The sequence below is a fragment of the Nycticebus coucang genome, chromosome 16 (genome assembly GCF_027406575.1).
Source record: "Nycticebus coucang isolate mNycCou1 chromosome 16, mNycCou1.pri, whole genome shotgun sequence".
NCBI classification, from domain to species: domain Eukaryota; kingdom Metazoa; phylum Chordata; class Mammalia; order Primates; family Lorisidae; genus Nycticebus; species Nycticebus coucang.
In genome coordinates this window covers 76,143,617-76,156,495 of record NC_069795.1, presented here as the reverse complement: position 1 = coordinate 76,156,495, position 12,879 = coordinate 76,143,617, and positions in this window count along the sequence as shown.

The following is a 12,879-nucleotide window of genomic DNA, read 5'->3' as shown; positions in this document are numbered from 1 at the left end:
ACCATACTCTGTGCATAGAATTATGTTCTACTTTTCTGATTTTCCCTAAAACTTTGTAAAGTTTTTTTTAGAAAAGTTTGTTCTTTTGCTACACACAATCATCCTATTTATAGATCCTGAACATTTTGTACTCCATCTAAAAAAAATTCATTTGAGGGGGGGTAAAATGATGGCCAACTTTTATGTATTTACCAACTTTTTTTTTTTTTTTGGTAGAGACAGAGTCTCACTTTATCACCGTCAGCAGAGTACTGTGGTGTCACAGCTCACAGCAACCTCCAACTCCTGGGATCAGGCAATCCTCTTGCCTCAGCCTCCCGGGTAGCTGGGACTACAGGCACCCACCACAACGCCTGGCTATTTTTTTTGTTGCAATTTGGCCAGACCCGGGTTTGAACCTACCACCCTTCATATATGGGACTGGCGCCTTACCCACTGAGCCAGAGGTGCCGCCCTATATTTACCAACTTTTTTTTTTTTTTTTTTTTTGTAGAGACAGAGTCTCACTTTACTGCCTTCAGTAGAGTGCCATGATGTCACAGGACTCACAGCAACCTCTAGCTCTTGGGCTTCCGCGATTCTCCTGCCTCAGCCTCCCGAGCAGCTGGGACTACAGGCTCCCGCCACAATGCCCGGCTGTTTTTTGGTTGCAGTTCAGCCGGGGCTGGGTTTGAACCCATCACCCTCAGTATATGGGGCCGGCGCCCTACTCACTGAGCCACAGGCGCCACCCTATATTTACCAACTTTTAAGAATACATTCCTGAGCTGACACATGTCAGAAACATTTTTTGCAAGGGAAGGAGGATGCGAAAGGAGCTGGAGATTTCTCAGGGGATCAGAAAAGACAATGCAAGTTTGGTACCTGTAGCACAGTGGTTATGGCACCAGCCACATACACCCAGGCTGGCAGGTTCAAACCCAGCCTGAGCCGGGTAAACAACAATGACAACTGCAACAAAACATAGCCAGGTGTTGTGGCAGGTGCCTGTAGTCCCAGCTACGTGGGAGGCTGATGCAAGAGAATCGCTTAAGCCCAAGAGTTTGAGGTTGCTGTGAGCTGTGACATTACAGCACTCCACCGAGGGCTACATAGTGAGACTCTGTCTCAGAAAAGAGAAAAGACAATGCACTTTTTGGGGGGTCAGACATAAGGTTCTCTTAAACCCCAGTGTTTTCTGGTATTTTTCTTATTTCTAATCAGCCTGCCAGCTTTTGTCAGCGTCTCTTAGGTTTACGGAAAAGATCTTCAGGGAGGATGTTAAAGAAATTGACTCGGGTTTATTGGCCTACACGGGGAGTCAATTCAGTGAGGATTTATTGGGCACTTTCTCTGTATCATGCCCTGATGAGAGGACAAAAGCTGAATAGACGCAGACTGTGCTGCAGGGAAGAACTTCACAGTCTTTTGGGGACTATGACATCATAGCAAGATGGTAAGTGCTCTTATAGTCATGATGTAGCAGGTGCCTTGGAAGCAGAGAAGCTGGGTCCCCCGAAGGTGACACTGTGCTGACTTGATGGGTGATCCCAGGAAGGGGAGCATGCAGAAGGCACTGCAGATGGTAGGATGTGCCGCACAGGTCTTTTCCTAGCACTGCCATGTGGCAAGGCTGCAGCTCATCCTTTTGCTGCTTTGAAGGTGGTTTGGAGGTGGCTGTGGTGATTCTGGTGAGTGATGCAGGCCTGGATCATAAAGCCACTAGTGTGCCGAGTCCTTTTGACTTTGTAGACAAGGGGAGACAGTAGGAGAGAATCAGATGTGATTCTGATCATGATGTGGCCAGGTCTGTGTTTAAGTGAGAGATGTCACTGCTCTACTGCAGCCACAAGAGCAGGGAAAGTCTAGCACATGTTTTTCACTGCACATTGGGAACAAAAGTGTTCTTTTTTGTTTTTTGAGATAGAATCTTACTATGTCGCCCTCAGTAGAGTGCTGTGTGGTCATAGCTCACGGCAACCTCAAACTCTTGGGCTCAAGTGATTCTCTTGCCTCAGTTTCCCAAGTAGATGGGACTATAGGCTCCTGCCACAGCACCTGGTTATTTTTTGTTGTTGTTGTCATTGTTTAGCAGGCTCAGGCCGGGTTCAAACCCGCCAGCCTGGGTGTATGTGGCTGGCACCGTAACCACTGTGGTATGGGCACCAAGCCAAACAAAAATGTTAATTGTTACAGAAATTGAATTTAAGGGCTCAACATCCATACTCAGCAGCTAGGGCACCAGCCACATACACTGGAGCTGGTGGGTTTGAACCCAGCCAAACCCATGACAACTACAACAAAAAGATAGCCGGGCGTTGTGGCGGGCGCCTGTAGTCCCAGCTACTTGGGAGGCTGAGGCAAGAGAATCTCTTAAGCCCAAGAGTTTGAGGTTGCTGTGAGCTGTGACACCATGGCACTGTACCAAGGGTGACATAGTGAGACTGTCTCAAAAAAAAAAAAATAAAGGAATTGAATTGAGGGAACAGAGGACCCTCCAACTCCTAGAATCCTTGGTGACAGCAATGATGGTTCTTATTTTTTTTTTTTTTTTTTGACAGAATTTCACTTTGTCACCCTGGGTAGAGTGCTGTGGTTTCACAGCTCACAGCAATCTCAAACTCTTGGGGTCAGATGATTCTCTTGCCTCATTCTCCCGAGTAGCTGAGACATAGTTGTAGCCCAGCACAACACCTGGCTATTTTTAGAGACAAGGTCTTGCTCTGGCTCAGGCTGGTCTTGAACTCCTGAGCTCAAGCAATCCACCTGCCTTAGCCTCCCAGAGAGCTAGGATTACAGGTGTGAACCACCACGCCCAGCCAATGATGGTTTTTGAAGGCCAGTCCCAGGCCACCTGTGGTCTAGGGTTGAATTTTCACTTGCCTGATGGGAAATGATAAGGACTATACAATTGGTTTCTGTTTTTGTTTTTTAAATATGCCATTTGAAGGACCACCTTCATGCTGAGATTTTTGTCATCCATTTTTTGGTATTGAAATGGCTATTCTTAAAAAAAAAAAAAAAAAGAAATGGCTATTCTTGGGTGGCGCCTGTGGCTCAGTGGGTAGGGTGCTGGCCCCATATGCCGAGGGTGGCGGGTTCAAACCCAGCCCCAGCCAAACTGCAACAACAAAAAAAAAAAAAGAAAAAAAAATAGCCGGGCATTGTGGCCGGTGCCTGTAGTCCCAGCTACTTGGGAGGCTGAGTCAAGAGAATTGCCTAAGCCCAAGGATTTGGAGGTTGCTGTGAGCTGTGTGACGCCACAGCACTCTACCGAGGGCAATAAGGTGAGACTGTCTCTACGAAAAAAAAAAAAGAAAGAAATGGCTATTCTTATGCAGTGATGGAGTGCTGGTATTAGATGTTAATTTGTCCTCATACTCTTATTAGCAATGCTATGTCAGCACAACCCTCCAGCAATTATTATTGTTTTAGTGATCCCTGAAATCAATCTTGAGAAGTCCTAGAGTACTTCTGTGTTGGGCAGCACCACCTATTGGCAAAGTGGGACACTGCAGTCCCACCCTGAGAAGGCTAAATTACAGATAGTGAGAGGGAGGGGTAAGATTGTATAAAGTCATTGCCTAATAAATCAGTTAAGTCCAAATGCTTCTGGCTCAAGCCAAATGGGTGCTTAAAGGGACTCAGACCAGTAAAGCCTGGAGGGGAAGGAAAAAGATCACCCATGCTCTGGAGCCAAATCAGGACCGACTAGAACATGATGTCAGAAAAGAGATGGGGAGCAGGGCATTCTGCTCTGGAGGAGACCCCACCTAAACCTAGACAAGAAGCCAGCAGCTGGGGGCTACCTGAAAGGGCACTTAGGGCTGAGAGAGAGCGTAGTGCAGGCACTCCTACCCAAAGTCCTGGTATGACACAAGTGCCACTTGGGAAGCCTCAGCCTCCACTGTGTTTTTTTTAATGTTGTCATGATCATCATACATGCTCACTGTTGAACTATAACATTCAGAAAAGCATGGTGAAAAAATTAAAATTACCCAGAAAGTAGGCTTAGTGCCCATAGCACAGTGGTTACAGAGCTGGCCACATACACTGAGGCTGGCAGGTTTGAACCCGGCCTAGGCCTGCAACTAATGACAACAATAAAAAATAGCTGGGCGATGTGGTGGGCACTTGTAGTCCTAGCTACTTGCAAGGCTGAGGCAAGAGAATCACTTAAGCCCAAGAATTTGAGGTTGTTGTGAGCTGTGACAACACAGCACTCTACCCAGGGCAACAACTTGAGACTCTGTCTCAAAAAGAAAAAAAAAAAATTACCCAGAAAGCCACTTAAGATTTTGATATATTTTCTTCTAGTTTTTTTTTTTTTTCTTCCCTGAGAAAAGACAGGAAAGTTGGCCTTGGGATGATTTTGTCTTTGCCAACCTAAATAACAAGCAGAGAGAGGTTAAAGGAAAATGATTATGGCCAGGCACATGACTCATGCCTATAGTCCTAGCCCTCTGTGTAGCCAAGGCAGATATATCCCTTGAGCTCAAGAGTTAGAGACCAGCCTGAGCAAGAACAAGACCAAGTCTCTACTAAAAATAGAAAAACTAGCCAGGCATTGGGGTGGGTGTCTGTAGTCCCAGCTACTTGGGAGGCTGAGGCAGGAGGATCACTTGAGCCCAGGAGTTTGAGGTTGCTGTGAGCTAGGCTGATGCCATGGCACTCTAGCCTGAGCAACAGAGTGAAATTCTGTTTCATATGTATGTATATGTGTAGATATAAATATATATATAGGACCCTGCAGTAGGAATCTGGGTGCCATGGTAAACTATGTGCATATTTAAGATGTAAAGGAACACAAAATTTTTATTTATTTATTTATTTTTAGAGACAGAGTCTCACTTTGTCAACCTCGGTAGACTGCTGTGGCGTCACAGCTCACAGGAACCTCTACCTCTTGGGCTTAGGTGATTCTCTTGCCTGACCCTCCTGAGTAGCTGGGACTACAGGCGCCCACCACAATGTCCGACTATTTTTTTGTTGCAGTTTGGCTGGGGCCGGGTTTGAACCCGCCACCCTTGGTATATGGGGCCGGTGCCCTACTCACTGAGCCACAGGCGCTGCCTACAGAACACAAAAATTTTTAAAGGAAAAATAAAGGATTACATAATTGTTTTGAGATAATCTCTGCCTACAGGGATCAATAACAAGGGCGACGCCAGTCTGATACTGGACCAGCAGTTGCTGGGCAGATGTCCCTGCACACATATTTTTTGTGTAAGTTTACAGTGGCTTTTGTGTAAGCTTTTGAAGAATCTTTTGTGATAGTTTTTGCTATTGGGTAGAAGCATGAGAACCCTCTCTTCATAGGCTTCCATGGCTGTATTTGTCAGTGTTTTTGTTGCTTTTTAACACAAGTGACTCCATTTTGATTCTGACCACTTTCACATTTCCATCGTTAGGGCTTTAAGTTCTAGAGAGAAGGCGTCCTTATGTGCTCCAGGAGAGCACGTTGGCTAGATTTCCTGCTGGCTTTCCAGGTCAGCATCTTGATTTCATTCCCCTTCCTCCCTCTCTTCCTGGCCCTGGCTACTTACTTAGAATACATTAGTTGTATTTAACATAAGATACACGGATGTCAGATCACTGGGTTCCTAGTCCCTTCCCCTGCCAGTGAGGGGATCGGAGTGATCAGGAGATCACCCAGGGCAGTAAGCACACTTGTGCCAGGGGCAGGCCTCTGGAAGGACTCAGCCTGAATGGACCCCTCTATCACCACCATCTCTTCCTGGAGCCTACAGCTGCCACCTCCCTCTCCTGCCTGCTTCCCTTTGCAACCACAGGTCGGGTCACTGGCTCTTAGGTAGAAATACTATAGGACTGGGCTTCCTTCACAGGCCCAGGCAGCAGTATGTTTTAGAAAGTGGTTTGGCTGCCAGATCTTGTCTAATACTTAGGCTCTGTTTAACCACAGCCTAGTCCACAGATGGGAAAGCTAACACCTTCCTCTATCTAATGTGCATTTATTTTTCTTTTTTTTTTTTTTGTAGAGACAGAGTCTCACTTTATGGCCCTCGGTAGAGTGCCGTGGCCTCACATAGCTCACAGCAACCTCCAACTCCTGGGCTTCAGCAATTCTCTTGCCTCAGCCTCCCGAGTAGCTGGGACTACAGGCGCCTGCCGCAACGCCCGGCTATTTTTTGGTTGCAGTTTGGGCGGGGCCGGGTTTGAACCCGCCACCCTTGGTATATGGGGCCGGCGCCTTACGGACTGAGCCACAGGCGCCTCCAAATGTGCATTGATTTTTCTTTGTCTCAGTTACATAGTTCTAATTTGGAATAATTTCTAACTTGTTTATTGTAACTCCTTATATCTAACTCCTTTTTTTTCTCCTGCTAGAAGTTTTTTTTTTTTCCCTAAAGAATTAAATTGTTTTGCTCTCCCAGTAGACAGTCCTCCCTCCCTCCCCTTCCTTCCTTCTTTCATTTTTAGACACAAGGTTTCATTCTGTCTCACTCTGTCGCCCTCTGTCTCCCAGGCTAGAGAGCAGTGTTGTGATCATAGCTCATATAACCTTGAGTTCCTGGTTAAGTGATCCTCCTGCCTCAGCCTCCCAAGTAGCTGGGACTACAGGAATGAACCACTACTGCATGTGGCTAATTAAAAAAAAAAAAATTGGGTAGGACCCCTGGTGGCAGTCGTGGCCATGTACTTAAACCCAGTACATGTACCAAAAAATGTTAAGTACGTGTGACAAAATTCATTCTGTCATTCCTCTTTAGACAATTATACGGGTAGTTTCCATTTTACTTCTATTACTCTTATTGCCAAAGCTAATTGTGCTAAATCTATTACTAGTTAATCAACCCTTCTCAGTGCTTAGCATTAAATTGGGAGCATTCTTCGAAAAAATATTGCCCAGGCTGGAGTGTATCCTAGCTCACTGCAGCCTCAACCTGGTCTTAAGCAATTCAACCACCTTAGCCTCCCAAGTAGCTGAAACTACAGGTACATGCCACTATGCCTGGCTAATTAATTTACTTTCTGTTGAGATAGGATCTCACTATATTGCTCAGGCTGGTCTGAAACTTCTGCCCTCACGCAATCTTTTCACCTCAGCCTCCCAAAATGCTGGGATCACCTCACCCTCACCAAAATGCAGCGAGCCACTGCATCTGGCCCCTTCATGAATCTTTTAAAAACCTTATTGTATAAATGCTTAATTCTGTTTAAATGTAGAACGTTCAGGCCGGGCATGGTGCTCACACTTGTAATCCTAGCACTCTGGGAGGCTGAGGTGAGTGGATTGCCCTGAACTCACAGGTTCAAGACCAGCCTGAGCAAGAGTGAGACCCCATCTCTAAAAATAGCTGGGCATTGTGGCGGGCACCTGTAGTCCCACTATTTGGGAGGCTGAGGAAAGAGAATCGCTTGAGTCTTAAGAGTTGGAGGTTGCTGTGAGCTACGACGCCATGGCACTCTACCAAAGGTGATAAAGTGAGACTCTGTATCAAAAAAAAAAAAAAGAAAAGAAAAGAAAGTTCAGGAAAGCAGGTATTTCTGCCACTGGTTGTAGGGTCTTAGGCTAGTTCCTGGTTTCCCTGGGCCCGAGTTTCACAGCCCATAAAGGAGGCGTTTGGGCCAGCCCTGACAGCTCTGATGCTCTGTGTCTGTCCCGGGAAGGAGAAGGCTGATGGGTGGCTGATGCTGCCACCTGCCTGCCTCTCTTTTTCTCTCTTCTTTCCTATCTGAAGGCCCTGGCTTGGGTCCCAGATCTGCTACTTATGTGCAACCTCATTCTAGTTATTTAATCTCTTGGGGACAATCTTGTTTCTTCTTCTTGAAATAGGGCTGTAAAACTGTGAGAAAGCTGATGTGTCAGAACTTCTAGCTATAAGATCTTATTTCCTGTTAATTTTTGCTTCCCCCACAGCCCAAGTTGGAGGTGAGCCCTCACTTGTGCCTCTTTCTGTATGCAGAGCATTATGAAGCAAGTAAGAGAAAAAGCAGTCTCTTTCCACCAGGAGCTTACATCTGGATGGACTCCAGATGGGGAGCTTGAATGGCTGGGTCAGGCTTGACTGGCCAGATTTGGACATGTGGGCCTTCGTGGCAGCAGCACTGAGGGTTCCAAGAACAAAGCCACTTGGTTTTGTGCTTGCCTTAGTGCCCTCCACCCTCATCCTCCAAACCTGAGGGCCTTTGGGTCTGCCTGTGAAATTGCACGATCTGGGGCCCATCCAGTGAACTTTAAAGTTTGGTTATTGTATTTTTCATTCTAAAGTTTTCATTTGTTTTGTTTCTCTCTCTCTCTCTCTTTGACAAGAGTCTCTCTCTCTTGCCCTGTGTAGAGTATAGTGGTATCAGTGTAGCTCACAGCAACCTCAAACTCCTGAGCTCAAGCTGTCCTCCTGCCTCAGGCCCCCAAGTACCTGGGACTACAGACATGTGCCAAGATGCTTGGCTCTTGTTCAGACTGCTCTTTTTTTTTTTTTTTTTATAAGTAGACAGTTTATTTGGGTCGAGTTTGTGGACTGCTTTGTATATGCTTTGATTAGCAGTAGTTACAAGTGGGTTTTTTAAGGAAAAGGGAAATTTCTAAATTGTTTACTAATAATTTCCATTAAAATAACATAAGCTATTGGATGGCTACACATTGCTTTTTTTTGTTTGTTTTGTTTTTAGGTTACTTTGTTCTCACTTCTTCTTTTAGGTTACTTTGTTCTCACTTCTTCTACAAATGGGCAAAGTTCCATTCGTAGAAGAGCCCCTCACCCAACGTGCACATTAGGGGAGATCCCGCCTCATGTCCTCCTTCCTTCTGCCATACGTGCTTCCCCTCCCGCTTCCCTCTACCCCTGAACTGGACTTAATAGTGTTTTTTTTTTTTGAGCCAGAGTCTCACTATGTTGCCCTTGGTAGAGTGCTATGGTATCATAGCTCACAGCAACCTTCAACTCTTGGTCTTAAGAAATCCTCTTGCCGGGCGGCGCCTGTGGCTCAGTGAGTAGGGCGCCGGCCCCATATACTGAGGGTGGCGGGTTCAAATCCGGCCCCAGCCAAACTGCAACCAAAAAATAGCCGGGCGTTGTGGTGGGCGCCTGTAGTCCCAGCTACTCGGGAGGCTGAGGCAGGAGAATCGCTTAATTAAGCCCAAGAGTTTGAGGTTGCTGTGAGCTGTGTGAGGCCATGGTACTCTACCGAGGGCCAAAAAGTGAGACTCTGTGTCTACAAAAAAAAAAAAGAAATCCTCTTGCCTCAGCCTCCCAAGTAGCTGGGACTATAGACACCCACCACAAATGCCTGGCTAGTTTTTCTATTTTTAGTAGAGACTTGGTCTTATTCTTGCTCAGGCTGGTCTCTAACTCTTGAGCTCAAAAAGGTATCTACCCACCTTGACTACCCAGAGTACTAGGACTACAGGTCTGAGCCATGTGCCTGGCCATGATTATTATTATTATTATTTTATTTATTTATTTTTTTTTGAGACAGAGTCTCAGACTGTTGCCCTGAGTAGAGTTGTTTTTGTTGTTGTTGTTGTTTAGCAGGCCCAGGGTGGGTTCAAACCCACCAGTCCCAGTGCATGTGGCCAGCACCCTAACCGCTGAGCTATGGGTGCCAAGCTAGGATAATAGTGTTTTATTGTTCTTAGGAACATGTAATTGTTTATATATTGATTTCATATTATTTCATATTATTATTCATATTCATATATATTGATTTTGTATATTGGATATTGATCTTTCCAATCCTGTGGTACTTTACGAAGAAGAAAGTATTTCAACTCCATCCAGGTAAATGTAAAGATGTAAAGTCTCCATCTTTTTTAATGGCTGCATGATATTCCATGGTATACATGTACCATAGTTTGTTGATCCATTCATGGGTTGATTGGCACTTAGGTTGCTTCCATAACTTGACTATTATGAATTGAACTGCAGTAAACATTCAAATGCAAATGTCTTTGTGGTAACCTAGTAATGGGTTTGCAGGGTCAAAATGAAGGTCTACATTTAAATCTTTGAGGATTCTCCATACTTCTCTCCAAAAGGGGTATATTAGTTTGCAATCCCACTAGCAGTGTAGAAGTGTTCTCTTCTCTCCACATCCATGTCAGCATATGGTTTTTTGGGGAGTTTGTCATGTGGGCTGATTTTGTGGGGGTTAGGTAATATCTCAGAGTGGTTTTGATTTGCATTTCTTAAAGACAATGAGCATTTTTTTGGCCCTTTGTTTGTTGGCCCTTTGTCATCCTCAGAGAAGTTTCTGTTCAAATCACTTGCCCACTTATAGAGAGGGTTGTTTGCACTTTTCTTATTGTTTAATTTGAGTTTTTTGTAGATTCTAGTCATCAGGCCTTTGTCAGATTCATAACATGCAAAAATCTTCTACCATTCTGAGGGCTGTGCAAAAGCTTTTTAGGTTGATCAAGTCCCATTTTTGTTTTTGGTGTTGCTGTAATTGCTGGGGGGGGGTCTTCCTCATAAATTTTTTTCCCAGGCCAATATCTTCAAGTGTTTTCCCCACACTGTCTTCTAGAATTTTTATTGTCCCATGTCTTAAATTTAAATCTTTTATCCAACGAGAATCAATTTTTGTCAGAGGTGAGAGGTGTGGGTACAGTTTCATTCTTCTGCACCAGTTCTTCCAGCACCATTTGTTTTTTTTGTTTTTTTGTTTTTTTTTTTTGTAGAGACAGAGTTTCACTTTATGGCCCTCGGTAGAGTGCTATGGCATGACACAGCTCACAGCAACCTCCAACTCCTGGGCTTAAACGATTCTCTTGCCTCAGCCTCCCGAGTAGCAGGGACTACAGACGCCTGCCACAACGCCCAGCAATTTTTTGGTTGCAGTTCAGCTGGGGCCGGGTTTGAACCCGCCACCCTCGGTATATGGGGCCAGCGCCTTACTGACTGAGCCACAGGCGCCGCCCAGCACCATTTGTTAAATAAGGATTCTTTTCCCCATTGCATGTTTTTGTAAGGTTTATCAAAGATTAAATGATGCTATGTGGCTGGGTTCATCTCTGGATTCTCGGTCCTATTCCATAGATCTGTATCTCTAGTTTTGTGCCAATACCATGCTGTTTTGATCACTATAGCCTTGTAATATAACCTGAAGTCTGGCAATGTTATGCCTCTAGAATTGTTTTTATTTCTAAGAACTGTATTTGCTATTTGGGTTTTTTTTCTGTTCCATATGAATCAAAGTACTATTTTTTAAAGATCTTTAAAGTATGACATTGGTGCTTTAGTGGGAATTGCATTAAATCTATAGATTGCTTTGGGTAGTATGGACATTTTAACAATTTTGATTCTTACCAGCCATGATCATGTTCTTCCATTTGTTGACATCATTTCCTTTCTCAGAGTTTCATAATTCTCTTTATAGAGATCTTTCACTTTTGTTAGATATATTCCCAGCTATTTCATCTTCTTTGGTGCTATTGTAAAAAGAATAGAGTCTTTGATTTTGTTCTCGCTTGACAGTTATTGGCATAAACAAAGACTACTGATTTGTGGGTATTGATTTTGTAACCAGAGATGCCGCTATATTCCTTGATCACTCAGACTGGTCTTGAACTCCTGAGCTCAAGCTAGCCAGGTGCTGTGGTTCATGCCTATAATCCTACCACTCTGGGAGGCTGAGGTGGGCGGATTGCACCAGCTTGAGCAAGAGTGAGACCATGTTTCTACTAAGAATAGAAAAACTAGCTGGGCATTGTGGTGGACGCCTTTAGTCCCAGGTACTTGGGAGGCTGAGCCCAGGAGTTTGAGGTTGCTGTGAGCTGTGACTCCACAGTAGCTATCCAGTGTGACAGAGTGAGACTCTATATCAAAACAAAGCAAAACAAAAACAAAAAACCAGAGTGCTAGGATTATAGACATGAGTCACCACTCCTGGCCCATTTGTTTCTTTTCAATGTTTCATTTCTCTGCAGAGAATTATCTATCTTTCTATTCACTTCAGGAGTGTTTATTCTTACTTCTTGTTTTTTTTTAATTGTTGGGGATTCATTGAGGGTACAAGGAACCAGGTTACACTGATTGCATTTGTTAGGTTAAGTCCCTCTTAGAATTGTGTCTTGCCCCCAAAAGGTGTGGCACACACCAACAACCACCCCCACCCTCCCTCTCTCTGCTCTTCCTTTCCCTCATCCATATCTTCCTTCTTTCTCTCTCTGCTGTCTCCTTCCCCCACCCCCACCGTGTCATTAATTGTCATTAATTGTCCTCATATTAAAATTGAGTACATAGGATTCATGCTTCTCCATTCTTGTGATGCTTTACTAAGAATAATGTCTTCCACTTCCATCCAGGTTAATATGAAGGATGTAAAGTCTCCATTTTTTTTAATGGCTGAATAGTATTCCATGGTATACATATACCACAGCTTGTTAATCCATTCCTGGGTTGGTGGGCATTTAGGCTGTTTCCACATTTTGGTGATTGTAAATTGAGCTGCGATAAACAGTCTAGTGCAAGTGTCCTTATGATAAAAGGATTTTTTTCCTTCTGGGTAGAAGCCCAGTAATGGGATTGCAGGATCAAATGGGAGGTCTAGCTTGAATTCTTTGAGATTTCTCCATACTTCCTTCCAAAAAGCTTGTATTAGTTTGCAGTCCCACCAGCAGTGTAAAAGTGTTCCCTTCTCTCCACATCCACGCCAGCATCTGCAGTTTTGAGATTTTGTGATGTGGCCCATTCTCACTGGGGTTAGATGATATCTCAGGGTTGTTTTGATTTGCATTTCTCTTATAATTAGGGATGATGAGCATTTTTTCATATGTTTGCTAGACACTCGTCTGTCTTCTTTAGAGAAGGTTCTATTTGTGTCTCTTGCCCATTGATATATGGGATTGTTGGCTTTTTTCATGTGGATTAATTTGCGTTCTCTATAGATCCTAGTTATCAAGCTTTTGTCTAATTCAAAATATGCAAATATCCTTTC